General features: G+C 32.6%; 1 long non-coding RNA gene across 1 annotated transcript in view; it reads left to right on the top strand.

Annotated features, from left to right (window-relative positions):
• The window catches only part of LOC136843212 (uncharacterized), a 212252-nt gene that overhangs the window by 31673 nt on the left and 164926 nt on the right, over nucleotides 1–15653 (top strand). Inside the window, exon 2 of the long non-coding RNA XR_010854479.1 lies at nucleotides 8567–8659. This is a non-coding gene — a long non-coding RNA (uncharacterized lncRNA). The remainder of the gene's footprint in view (nucleotides 1–8566; nucleotides 8660–15653) is intronic.

Below are 15653 nucleotides of genomic sequence, written 5' to 3'. Positions count from 1 at the left end.
CATGCCAAATTCAGCGCCTGTATCCTTTTATTTCAGCGTTGAAGAACCAGAACCACCAGACTCAGCCTTACAAATGTGGTGATCATTTTCCACGTCATTAGTGATTCATTTGGGACTTATTTTTTCTGGTCGTTGGGAGCCGTCCACATGGAAAGCGATGACAAGAGGCATCGTTTTCGCCTGAATTGGCGATGCAGGTCGTTTTACGGCTTATGATTTAAAACAGACCCATCCACTTTTTGCCTGTCCCTGTTATATTAATATTTCAAACCTTTTGGCCTCCACAAAGCAAGATAATTTTTCTTAGAAGACTTATGTGATCTTTAGTTCATGCTGTACACTCTTGTTTTTCCTCTCCTACTTTATGCAATATACAGTGATACATGTAGCAATAGAGCCGTTGATAGAAAAAAACAACTATATCCTTTTCATTTAATTATTAGTTCTATGTCGATACAATACAAGCAAGCGCTTATACCGATTACTTGAAAAATATGGAGAGCTCTCTCCGCCATAGCTTTACCTTTTTGCTTGACCAATGAGGACCTTTTTGCCATGTTGTGTAATGTAATAATCGGGTTAAATTTCTGCTTCGGTAACAGCTGATGGTCACTCATACACACCTATACGTATACACAAACACGCATACACAGACATACGTATATATTACAGAGGTAAAGTGAATATGATGTTTGTGTGTATGTCTTGCTTTTAATTTGAAAGCTTATATATATATATATATATATATATATATATATATATATATATATATATATATATATATATATATATATATATATATATATATATATATAATAATAGGGTATATATATATATATATATATATATATATATATATATATATATATATATATATATATATATATATATATATATATATATATATATAGGGTATATATATATATATATATATATATATATATATATATATATATATATATATATATATATATACTCTACGTGTAGGGAGTTATTTCAAAGGCAGCAATAATTTCATTAACTCGATAAAATCCTAAACGCATAAGGGACAAATATCGTTTTAAAAATAAAGACTTAATATAATTGTAAATGTCATAATTCGTAGCGAAGAAAATTGGTTTTCTTTTCATCGCTCGATATCACATATATATTATTAATATTTGATGAACATGAAGAAGAGAGGTTTTTCGCTATGACACATCAAAAATCAGACGGGGGAGAGAGAGAGATTTATACGCAGCTCTTATCATCCCTTATGGGACCTCCATTCCTCTCCTAACTTTTGCCGCGTCTGTCAATAACTTTGAAGGCCCGCTAAACCCATCAGCGCGAAGACCGCCGCCGGTGTACATCATTCTCTGTATTGCTGGTGCTGTGTGCTGGGAAAGAGATGTTGAAATCATAATGATTTTTTTTTTACACATCAGTGTATATTTTTTCCTGAACATCTTTGGAGGATATCTTCATGTAATGCGTGAATTAAATGAAATATTTTGGTAGAAGTCATGTTACGTAACATTCTTTTTTTTTGCAGAGTTGCAAGTTGCCAGAATTTCTGTATATCCTGCTTAAAACTATTATTTTCATGTGAAGTATTCTAACTATACAGTATGGCAATGGATGATAAATAGGTTCTGTGAACAAAAAGTATAGATATAGTGATATATTTCTTTACGCCGATATTTGTTATGATTTGCAATCCGTTCAATGCAATTTAATTTTTTTAATCAGTACGTTAATGCTTAATATTAATCTTCATGACTATATTGGATCGTTAATAGAACTCAAGCTGGATTTCAAAGCTCCAACAAGAATTCATATGTGGTTTAGTACAGCATGTTTAGAATAACTTATTACGTATATATATATATATATATATATATATATATATATATATATATATATATATATATATATATATATATATATATATATATATATATATATATATATCTGTGTGTGTGTGTTTGTGTGTATTGAGGTCCTGGTTCAGTTTCCCATGTTTTCCAAGATTCAAGACTTCTATATTATCAACTAATCCCATAGTCAAGAAAAATGATGCTTTAAATACAATATAAGTGATACTATAATGTAAATATTGCTTAATGTTATTGTTTTGTTCAGAATAACAAAATAAAATGATAACGTAATCTCGTAGAACAGCTGACTAAGTTAAATTATTTTTCATTTGAAAAAGTAATATTCGTCACGGCGAATTTTCTCTTTCAGTATAGAGTGCAACTTATGTGACAGTTTCAGGACTGGTAGGAATATTCCGTGAAGCTGAACACTGAGAGGCTTTCGCCGTTGAATTTCAAAACAGATTTGCAAGTTATAGAAATCGTATCTGAGAAGGAGCAGACTTTCAGTCAGGATTGGATTAACATCGGGAATGCATATCAATCTGCTGGAAAAGAAGTGCTTCGATATGAAGTAACAAGACGGAAACCTTGAATAACGGATGATACATTGCATACAATAAAGAATAGACAAACGCAAAAGATGATCGTAGAAAACTTACAAGGATGTAATGAATTATGCAAAGTAGAACATTCTACGTAGTCAAATGGAGTACAGTGAAATGAATATCCGGAAAAAAAAGAAGAGTAATTCTAATAGAGCTATGTATTTGGTAAGTAGTGTTGATGTTGAGATAGTCGGCAGAACAATTACTGTAATATCAGTGGATGAAAAGGCAATAGTGGAATATCTAGGAAAAGGAAGGACGCGTCAGTAATAACGTCATTAGAAGAAATTTTTTGAGATATCAAGAATCCACAGTATGACTGAGAATATTTGATACACCAGTAGCCGAAAGTGACTTAAATGTACTGAGTTAAATAACTGTGTTAGAGTGGAATTAGTAGCAAAAAAACTTGGGAGCCTGAAACCCCCAGAGCTGTGATGGAATCATTGCAGGGGGGATTATGACTAAAAACCAAATTACATTTTTCATACTGACAGTTACATTTTTCATACTGACTAGACTGTTTTGCAGATTATGGAAAACGGGAAAAATGTTCAACAGTTGGAAATTAGGGTCCATAACAAAGATAACAATGAAAAGTGGCTTGACTGAATGCGGTGACTGCAGAGGTAATGCACTTATATTTGCATTGATGAAATTATTCAGTTTGCTCATCCTCACTTGGCTAGAGTGGGAAATCGATAAAATTCTAAGATATAAGCAAGCTATTCCAGAAAAAGCAGTAGTTGCACAGATCAAATGTTGTGCTGCAATGTATCCAACTTAAACATTCTCTTTTGGTGCCTTGTGTTGATTCCAAACTAGGATTTTACTGTGTCCACAGACCAGTATTTTGGAAGATTTTGTGTCACAATAGTATTCCCTCTGAATATGGTAATCTAATTAAAATGATTCATATATTAATAAGATACAAAATTAATTTTGATTGATTATTGCCAAATGAATTTTGTCACCTCTGCTGTTTGCGCGTTACATGAATTTTATCCTGAAAAAGTGGATGTAGCTAGAAAAGAATACTGAGACTGGAGATGCGAAATAAACGTAGTGCACCTACAATATGCAGATGATGTTGCTTTAATCATATAAACACCACATTGTTCCAGAGCTTACTGAATATGTATCATATATCTAAAGAAAAGACAATTGAGATAAATCTTATACAAAACCGAAACAGTGAGAATAGTGAATTGATTAATGAGCTTAGGTGCCCCAGATATTTAAAAGCAACAATAACCCAAGTAATCTGTTGAGTGGGAATTTAAAAAAAAATGGTCATACTTTAGAAGTGCTGAATAAGATTTGGAAATAATACAGACTGAAACTGTATGCAAAAAGTAAAGTTATACATTAGCCTAATACGAGCTATATTATTACACCTACATGTGTCCGGGTATTTTATTCAAAGTATATCGAAAAGATTTTGCAGATTTGAGAATGCAACTTCAAGAAAAATATTTGGAGTCGATACCTGGTTTGAGTGAAAAATTATTCCATTGGAAATTGCAGACGTTCCATGAAGTGGAGGTTGAGGCAGACTGTATATGTATAAAAGATATATGTATAAAAGACTTAAACCTATTTAGAGGAAAGATATGAAGTGAGAGGACAGGTGCAAGTGGATATCTGTAGAAGTGAAGGCTGAAAATTCTGGTCTTGGAATATTTGGGAGTATATAGGGTTGTATGTGAGAGTTTAAATCTTGTTATTTGCACTTTATGCAAACATGATAATAAAAAATTACCTATATAGACTCGAATAGATTTGACTGGTTAAGAACATGTGGAGGGTAAGCTGAGGAAAGACATGGGATTACATAAAAAATAAATTTAATTCTTATGGATTTTAGTTATATAAGAGCTTATTTTGTACATTAATTTAATTTTTTTCTCTTAAAATTTAAATTTAATCTGAAAGAGATACAAAAAATTTTATTTTTTAAAAATATTTACTTTATGAGAGTAATTATAAAGCTGACAAATTTCATTGAAATGTACTGCCTACTAATTTAGCCAAGTAAATTTCTGAAAATATTGAATACTGCGTTCTAGCAACAAGAAGAAATTTGAATTTGCAAAAAGAATGACGAGAGCTAATTTAACTGATTTAATGATTTTTACTGACGCATGAATGATTTGCGTGATTTGGCCTTCCGTATATTTTACATAACAATAAATATAGCTTTTGTTTATCTTTTTTTATTGAGTACAATTAAGAATTGGAAGAATAAATTATTTAAATTGTAAAAGTTCAATGGTCAATTTCTTTGGTTGTTCCAATACCCGTAAGTGGGCACGTGCTTCTAAAAAACTACCTATCTGTATATTAAATTGTTTTCATAAACACGTATATTTACTGCTTAAATACCTGCATACTTAAATTTTCTGTGACTAAAGGTGTATGTATGAATACATACAAGCAACATTTCGAGAGAACGTGTTTTGACGGAAATGAAATTTAATTTTTTAAAAACACATTTTAACAGATTTTTTATCATTGCCATTTTCATAATCAAGTATAAAGATACTATTAGAGAATCTAAAGTTGGCCAATTCATTTATTTATTTCAAGAAATTTGTATATTCTGCTGTATTTCCCCTACTGATAACTTGGGTTAAATAGTACTACAAATGTTAGATGTGTCGAAAAGTATACATATTTTAGTGGATGTAATGATTTATAATCATATAGGATTGTAGATTTCATAGTGACTATTGATATATTGATTCGAACACATCGATTTAGGCCTGCACGGACAGTTAGTCATAAAATCAAATTCACGTACCTAGACCACTAAAAGTAGTCCAAACCCTAAGATTTGCAAGTTATATTATTTTCAACTATCATAATAGTATTGATAAAGCGGTAGTTATTGTTCAACAAAACATAAATCCTAAAGACAGGTATCTATTTAATCCCTTGACTGCGCCACCCTTATATAAGGTTACAATTAACTCTCTTCCTAAATAAATCATTCTGAATAAACATTCAGTCGACTGAGATCTCTCATCATGTATTGTTTTAAGAGCAGCTGCCAGTTCAAAGGCCCAATGGATGAATCCACTTTAATTAAACGAACAAACATTGAGAATATTTGCCAAGAGTCTTCGAATTTCCACAATTTATTTTACAACAAGCATTAAAAGCCAGATAAACCAGGGTCAGCAGTTACCTAAGCTCGACCTTTGGCCTGCCTTCTTCAGATTCTCTGGCCTACATTTGTGTATATACATACATACGTACAAACACACATTTATGTATAAATATATGTATATATGTACTGCATCTCGAAATCTATTAACCGTCTGTAGAGGGAAGATGGTGTTTCTGAAATATTATACTAGTCTTCCCTCAATGTGAACATTATATACAGGTATACTGTATATATATATAATAATCTCAGCAAGTTTAGTATATGACATTGGGAAATTCGAAAATACAATTTTTTGACGAAAGCAAGAGATATATCTTGTATATAATTTTAGCCTGGTATTGAAAATTTCAGTTAGTGTGATGGTCAGTCAAAAATTAAGAGATCAAATAATAGTTAACATAAGTAGTTGTTTCATCAGCCCTTCATCATTTATGTTAAATAGAATTATTAGTGCACAGTGTAGGAAGAAGGTTGTGTGATGTATTGTAAGATTACAGCACCTGGCAGGTGGCTGTCAAAAACTTAATGCTTTTTAAATAAAGGAAACTTAATATGAAGAAATTACAGGAGAAATACTGGAATATTCTTAAAGCGTTAAGAGATTTAAGGAAAAAAGTCCACAAAGAACTTTATACGATAAGCTGAAAAAGGACCATTTTTATTTTGAATCTATCCGGTAAGAAAGGCATTTCCAACTTTTTTTTAGGATATCTGACATTTTTTTCCTATATAGCTGTAGAACGCAATGTTAAATAATCCTCATACAAATAATTCAACATTTATTAAACTATCACAAAACTGTTAACCTAAAATAAGCTTTTCCTGAAATCAAATAAAAATTCCTGGATGAAAGGCCGCCAGACTGAAAGCCGATGAAGGCTTCTGAAATATAAAGTTTGTTTTCAAGATAGAGAGAAGAAGGGACTGAAGAAGTTCAAATAAAGGCTGAGAAGATGCGACGTATCTCTTTGACACTTGAAATTCAATAGAACCGTCTCATTTTACGAGAACATTTGGCGAGCTTCCCGTGACTTGATGTTTTGATTCAACGAGCAGTTTATAAGGTCGGGCGATTTTATCTTTATGATCTCCGTCTTCAAGAAGCGGTTCAGGAGTGATATATTGAAAAGGGAAACGAGTGAGGTTAGGTTTCCTGAATTTGAAGTGCAATTTACATGGGACATATACATAGAAATTAAATTCACCGTTGAAATAACGATTTGTACAGATTAGAACATGTACACACACTCAGACACGCACATTGCGTGGTTGTTAGTTTACCAAGTTTACATTTGAATGAGGAATTAATCGATATATCTCATATGTATTGTTCATAAATAGTTACAAATTTACTAAGGAAGTAACGAATAGTCCAGGATAGTGGTTTTTATGCCACCCATTTATTATAAAAATTTCAAGCAAATTACCTCGTTTTTTGAAAATAACTACTTTCCTGAAAGAATAATAAAAAAAAAATGACCAGCTTCTAATATTAAAATGCATTTCTTATTCTGCTTGAAATTTCGGCTGTCGAGAACTATGCCTTGGAGCGAATCTGTTGCCGTGGTTCAGTGCTTCACAAAGTGACGACGAAAATTGCTTTTGGAATCGAAAATTAAAATCTTTCATATGTCGATTCTCTGCTGGGTTGTTGAAGAGGGTCTCAAAGTCTTGAAGTAATTCATGACTGAGAGCTTCTTTCTGTTTTCTGTGATGTGGAAAAACCATTCTGATGATAATAATTTTCTTCACATTAAAAAATTCCCCAAACCTTTCAAGATGCAGATTATTTTCCAATAGAATTTCGTATAAAAGGCAGAAGAAATGAGATGCATAATTATACCCTTGATGATGTAATATTTCCTAATTGGAATCGTTTTGAATAGATACGTTTTCTTGTTGCAAAAGATTATACCAATGCCTTCTAAATTTTTTTGTTAACCAAATAACACCGGGTTTGTAAATGGCGGATTTTGAGTAATAACCTTAATTGCAACTCCGGACTCACTATGAAATTTTGGTATGATTCTCTTTATTCTTTCATATTTTGAGTTTAAATAACTTTAGCGATATTGAATTATATAATGTTACTGTTGCGACGACACTTTTTCAAAACTGAACAAGAAGCAAAAGGAAAACAAGATTTATGTGCTTGCCTGAAAAGGAATGATAAAATTAGTTGTTTTGTCGCTTCTGTTGCGAAGGTATGGGTGGATATATGTTACACTTGAAAGGCAGTTTCCACAAGATTTTTTTCACTTAATAAAACTTTAAATATAGAATAAAACTCCCAATAGTCTGTGTTTTTCTTACAAATTAAAGCAGAATGGGAATATTTCCTTTTTTGGATGAAATATTTTAATGCCAAAGGTATTTGCATTTTAGATCATCTTAGTTTCTAAAAATAATATATCAGAAACAAAATAGCAAGACTGAAACATTGCCAAAATCAGGTTAGCAGGTCCTTAATATAAGTAAGTGGAAAAATATGCATTAGGATTCGAAAATTCCTTGGGAATTCAAAACTTTTCTCTCGTTTATTCTCAGTTTTCTGTTGTTTTCGTCAGTCAGTATTTTTTATGCAAGTTTCTTATGGCTTCTCGTTTCCCTAAATTTCCTTTTTTGCTTTTATGTTCAAAATGCGGCTCTGTTGATAGATAACGGTATCTTTAAAGCCATAGCAAAATTTTATCTTAATATTTTTTCCTTGGATGTATGCCGTATACTGAAAATAGATATCAAATATTAACATTAACATCGGCATTGCCGTTTTAGTGAGTCACAATTAGAATAGTCCTTTTCTTATATCCTTGTTGACGTTGCATCCAAGATCATTTATGTCACCAAATGGCTAAGGTTTGCTTTTTCTTTAGATTACCCGTCCAGTAATTTAATGGTCAATTTACGGTTTCTTTCTTTTATTACAGAGATAGTCTGCCTCCGACTCTTCTAGAGCGGCAAAGGAAACGAAGACAGTCCGTAACAGCCAGATTTACCCCAGCAGATAACAGCAAACTGTGGTAAGCTTAGTGACTTTTTTTTTTTTTTTTTTTTTTTTTTTTTTTTTTTAATAGGTCCTCGTTGGGAGAGTCGGTAGAGTTCTCGGCTAGCACTCTGCTAGGCCTGAGTTTGAGTCTCCGACCGGCCAATGAAGAATTTCTCGGTATAATGTGGTTCGGCTTCCACAATAAGCTGTAGGTCCCGTTGCTAGGTAACCAGCTGGTTCTTAGCCACGTAAAATAAGTCTAATCCTTCGGGCCAGCCCTAGGAGAGCGGTTAATCAGCTCAGTGGTCTGGTTAAACTAAGGTATACTTTAACTTTTTTTAACTTACCTAAAGATCTTTCACTGCCACTATTTTTTCTTGCTTCTTTTTTCTTTTTACATCCCATCGAGAAGCAGATGTATTGAGTCCTTAGAAGTTAAGTTTCTTTTATATATTGTAATTCACCCAAATGTTTATTTTTTTTTTAAGTTAAACGTAGATGATAAAATTCAGTTCCCGTTTACCTTAAAACTCGACAAAAGGCCTCTTTTATAAAACAGATGTCTCCAATCAATAAATCGTCTTATAAGAGGCCCGGTGACTTATATCTTTAGCGCAGGAGAAACAGCTGACAGATCACCCATAACGGCGCCCTGAATAAAGGATACGAGGCTTGGGACTGGCTTATAGAGACGTTTGATAAACGGAGAAAGTGTGATGTGAAATCTTAACGATGGGGAAGAAACATAAGACTAGGATGGCGACGAGTAAAAATTTCTTTAAAACGGGATTTTTTTTTTTTTTTTTTTTTTTTTGTGGTATCCAAGGTCTTTCAGAGAAGTAGGTTTACTTAAGCGAAATAGATATACTCGAGCTATATAAGCCCAGTGAATTAACTAATAAATATTGTTAGTTATGTAATACTGAATCTTTAATCGGTTTTTTCTTGAAAAATCTTTCTACGAGAATTTTTTTTGTTTTGTTTGATATGAATACCTTTGCGCTGTTTGGTTTCTTGGACGACTGCATCATTAAAAAGTTAAGTATACCTTAGTTTAACCAGACCGCTGAGCTGAGTAGCAGCTCTCCTAGGGCTGGCCCGAAGAATTAGATTTATTTTTCGTGGCTAAGAACCAATTGGTTACCTAGCAATGGGACCTACAGCTTATTGTGGAATCCGAACCACATTATGATGAGAAATGAATTTCTATCACCAGAAATAAATTCCTCTAATTCTTCATTGGCCGGTCGGGGAATCGAACGCTGGGACAGCAGCGCGCTAGCCGAGAACTCTACACACCCTTCCAATGAGGAACTGATTGCATCATTGAAAGTAATTATTTAATATTCTGAAAGTATTGCACTTCAATAAATGAGAGATAATTATTTTCATTTTCTGATGAAGATAAATTTTGTTTTCATTATTATCGTAATAATGATGATAACATATTAGCAGGAAGCACTGTTTTAAACATGTTACTTTAAAAAAGTATTGCTGTATCAGTTCAGGTTAATTGGTATTGATAACTGTCAAAATTTCTTTTCTTCATGATACAGAATAACATGACTTTTTCAATCTCAAATAACAATAAGAATCATAGTAATCAAACTGCAGATTCCCTTCGGCACCTCCAGGACCAAGAGCCGTAATTGGCAACAGAAACCTCAGTCTCAAAAAACACTACAGGTTCAGTTGTAACCTTACCTGAGAACGGATTACCTGACAGTGGAAGAATAGGGTATTGTAAGATTTTTCAGGATTTGGTGAACAACGCAAAAATATGATGATAACAAGAATAAATGCAAAGCAAAAGAGTGAAGTGATACAGTATAGAGAGTAAAGATGACAAGGAAGTGTTAGGATAAGAGAACGATTATTAAAGGCAGAGAAATAAGACTGGCATTCAATAGACCGGTAGCGGAAAATAATATGAACCAAAGCTACATGAAATTGACAACATGCCCTATGATTATCAGTGAACTTTATACTTTGATTTCGACAAACTGTACAGAATATGAGAAAAAAATGTTAATTTTATATAGCATCATGGCTTTAGCCTCGTTTCGTACAGCCAGCTAAGAGACAAAATTTCAATTACACTTAGTGAAAGAAGCTATGGCCCATTTCTTGAAAAATCTATTGGATATTGAGCGACATTAGTAGTTTAATGTTTGTATATAAATCACGGTGATGTGATGATATATATATATATATATATATATATATATATATATATATATATATATATATATATATATATATATATATATATATATATATATATATATATATATATATATATATATATATATATATATATATATATATATATATATATATATATATATTATATATTTATATATATATATATATATATATATATATAATATTATAAATTTGAATTTGCTTAACAGACAAAATTAAATAGACCTTTCTGATAAATAGATAGAATTATTTCTTTTTCTGATTTTTTCTTTATGCTTAGTTTTATTTATTTGAGTGAAATTAAAAATAAAAAATATATACTATAATATAAGAACAGAACAAAGACAAAAAATACTAACATCAAATCACACATAAAAGATCTTATTGATAAATTGACTAAAGCAATCGACTGTAATCGAAAAACCAAAGTTTAAAATTTTGTGAATGAAATAAGTACGTTAATTGATAATTCGGGCTCATATGTACTATTCAGACCAGATCTGTTTTTCATCGACATACTATAATTGTAATTATGCATGATATTGACTTGGATCCATTCACTTACGTTCCATTCTTATTACAATTTATGATAACAGGTTCATGTAGATTTTATTGATTATACAGATTCCCCAAACAGAACCCAGAGGTCATTTGGGTATGAAATGTTTTATAGAAAGAAAAACGAGAACCTCAGTGAAAATTCTGCTTTCTGCTTTCCTTCAAATCCTGATTCAAACACGGCATGCGAAAAGAAATGATTTTCTGGAGTCTCCCAGAAGAGGAATGGAAAACAGCCAACAAATTTTAGAAGTTTGTTGGTATTCAGGCCTCTCTCTCTCTCTCTCTCTCTCTCTCTCTCTCTCTCTCTCTCTCTCTCTCTCTCTCTCTCTCACACACACACACACACACACACACACACACACACACACAAAGTCCAAATTCATTTTTGAATGATATTTTGTTTTAGGTCATAACTATCAGGAGGATTACAGATTCCATCATTTAATCGCTGAAATGCCAAACGTTGCCTTTGACTAGGCAGACATAAAGGACTGGTCGGGAGTAACACGAAAGGAGGGAAGTAGTAAGAGATATAAGTAGACAAGAAGTAGACACATGGGCATCCTTGATTTATCGGTTTATCGATTGGGTAAATAAAAGGTACACGTAGAGAGAGAGAGAGAGAGCGCGAGAGAGATTCCTGAAAGATGCATCCAAGTCTTAGAATTCCTGAGAATCTTTCCTCATATTTTCGCACAACTTTCACAATATAATCTCAGGATCCCGGCTTCCAAATACAGGCTTTCTAAACATATGACTTTAATATTTCTTCAAAATCCTCACTTTAACCAGGTTCGTAAATTATTCCACTCCTTTGTTAGGATAGGTACGAGAAGGTACTATTTGTCGCAATATAGTAGTGAATTCCGAATTAATGGGTGATTTTTTTTACTTTTACTTTATATTTGAGGAGAATAAGGCTAAATAACGCAATTTTCATTTATATGTATATACAGATGCATACATTATATATATACATTATATATATATATATATATATATATATATATATATATATATATATATATATATATATATATATATATATATATATATATATAATGTGTGTGTGTCTGTGTGTGCATGTGTGTGTGTGTGTGTGTGAGTGTGCATGTGTATACACGTGACGTATGTAATTATTTGTGTATTTGTTGATATTTGTTGATCTCTCTCTCTCTCTCTCTCTCTCTCTCTCTCTCTTTTCAAATACTACAGTTGCTGTCTAAAGTTAATGTAACCTGGAGTGCTCAAGTGATAACAATAAGCCCTTTTAATTTTAAATGACACCGAAAGTAAGACAGACAGTGAGAGAGAGACATAGACTAAACACCAACAAATATTCTGTGTTTGTTGGACGCCCTGCAATCCTCTCCAGGGAGCCTTCTGAAAAGCAGTTCCTTTCACAGGCTGCGTTTGAATCGGGGTTTGGAGGAAATCAGAAATCAGAATTTTATTTTGCCAGATTTTTTTTTTTCAGTTATAAAGCATTTGAACTTTAATTGCTGTCTGGGTGCCACTCGGCGAACTGATCTAATTATTAATATTTGATTTCCAGCCACGAAATGATTAAAGCTATAATTATTAATTTTAATATTAGGAATTCCCTTCAAAAGATTCGAACATACCGATATTAATATTCTATTAGGTAGGAGTTAAAGAGGAAGGAATTTTAAATGATCATTGTCATAATATCGTGTCGCTTTATTACAGAATATATATATATATATATATATATATATATATATATATATATATATATATATATATATATATATATATATATATATATATATATATTTTATATATATACACACATACATACATACATACTAGCTGACCAACCCAGCACTGCCCGGGGAAAACTTTGAATGGCAAACTGATAAACTCTCTCTCTCTCTCTCTCTCTCTCTCTCTCTCTCTTATCTCTTTACTTCATTTCCCTCTCACTCTCTCTCTCTCTTTCACTCTCTCCCTTTTCTGTTACGATAGTTGCATCAGTTACATTGCCCAGCATTTTTGACATTTTATATTTCACCCCCTTCTCACCTCCATTCTTGTCGGGTCTGAACTTGGACTCTAAGGGCATTGAGAGTGTCACTATTCATCTCAGCGGTCTCGAAAACTATGGATTAGACACTAATATCTGCCATTTTTTACTTTTTATTTTTCACCCCTTCTCATCCCCCTTCCTATCGGTGCTGAACTTGGACTTAAAACGCATCAAGAGTGTTACTATCCCTCTCAGCAACCTCAAAAACTATGGATTAGACACTAATATCTGTTGTTTTCGGTTATTTTTGCATGTCACCCACTTCCCACACCCGTTCTCTTTGGTGCCAGTGATGTCTTACCCCACGGTATTCTTTTCCAGATAGTAAGTCGTATGTATAATGAAACGAGGCATGATAAACCTATAGAGTTTATTTAGATGTTAAGTCTACGGGGAGAACCAGCCCCGTTTCAAGGAAGCCCTTATCCCCACCCCTTTGGTGCCCTTTGGTGCCCTTTGGTGCTAGTGATGTCTTACCCCCTCAGTATTCTTCTCCAGATAGTAAGTCACATGTATACCAAGTTTGATTGAAATTTCTGAATGCGTTTCAGAATTATGGTGGAACATATACACACACACGTGTGTAGGAACATATACACACACACATACACACACATACATAACATCCATTTTATATATTATAAATATATATATATATATATATATATATATATATATATATATATATATATATATATAAATTGGTGTGTGTTTGTTTGTATGTGTGTATGTGCATGTATAAAGTGACATGATATTATGATATTGATCATAATAATTGTTATCTCCATGGGAACGTTTACTGCCCCATTCATACTTTCAACGAAAAGTCCTTAAAGAATTTCTTGAAAGAAAACTGGTGAGCCATAATTGACGATGGTAGCGGCATTACCTAGAAGCAATTTGCAATTGATATACACATGTTTTAACAAACTAATGCACCTTATTTATAAGTAGAGAAGCGGCAAGTGGAAAATTGTGATCCTCATTATGAGCAGAAATGTCCCATAAATGGGAAATGAGCCTCTTATCTCCAGACTACGGGCAACCACTACGGTTACGGTGGTTTCACAGTGGTAGTGAGTAAAGGAATCTGAGCATTACAGCTCATTAAATTCCAACGTCTTGAAATATAAAATATGTGTCAAAAGGTCGAAAAGCACATAGTTAAGTTTTGAGGATTCATCTGTAGTATATATACGCAATGAATATGAATCACATCTGAAATCGAAGGCAATCATGCCTCGGCTTTTGTTGGCTACAATCAGCTGTTTTGTGTGGTGTGAAAACCACCACATTATTGGGAACATTATGTTGCAATTGCATACTTTTAATGTGTACATATGTTTTCACAAGTAAACTCGCAACGTTATGCGTTGTCATATTTATTATACATACTGTACACATTAGAATAGTGTCCATTCCCCTACCATCACAGAAGTCGTGTGGAGAAACATGAAAAGAAAAGGAAACAAAGCGAGTGTTACCCTAATCCAGACGAACAGGGTACCCATAAGGAAAGAGACGAGGAAATAACAAAAATATCAACGAACACGAAAGCTGAATGAACATAAAAAAAAAAATCATAAATAATTTTATGATTGAAGTCAAAACAATAGAGAGACTATATGCAGAATATTCCCATTGCTAGTATAACGAATGGCTGCGTAAACAGTCATATGAAAGGCAAGCACTTGGGATGAGCTAATGCCAGAGAGAATAAAAACGTAGCTAGATGATTAATATACCTTCATGAATATCATAGTACATTATGTGAAAATTTAACCTCTGCTCCATTAGGCGACAGATTTCATTCTGCGTCTGGCGAATCTCTTTTACATGAAACAAAATAAGCGTAAGAACGATTATTTTCAAGAAATATGCTGCTCTGATATTCATAAAAAGGTTCATCTTACGCATGAAGCGATCAATGAGGTGCCTGTTTTGAAAGCTATTACTCTAAACTATGAATGAATGGGTTTTATAATTTTTTTTTTTTTTTACATATTGTCTTTCAAATGTTATGAACTTGACTAGGTATCATAAATATTCTTGCGAAGTCATTTGACCGCCATCTGAAATACGTTGTATGTTAGCACGAATGAACAGCTTGATATCATTAAAGAATTCATCATCAAGTAACGGTTGAGTGAATTCCATTTGACGGGCATAATTGTGATAATGAAACTGTTTCCTGTTCTACCTCTAGGATGTA

The sequence above is a fragment of the Macrobrachium rosenbergii genome, chromosome 11 (genome assembly GCF_040412425.1).
Source record: "Macrobrachium rosenbergii isolate ZJJX-2024 chromosome 11, ASM4041242v1, whole genome shotgun sequence".
NCBI lineage: Eukaryota > Metazoa > Arthropoda > Malacostraca > Decapoda > Palaemonidae > Macrobrachium > Macrobrachium rosenbergii.
This window is presented reverse-complemented; position numbering and strand designations above follow the sequence as displayed.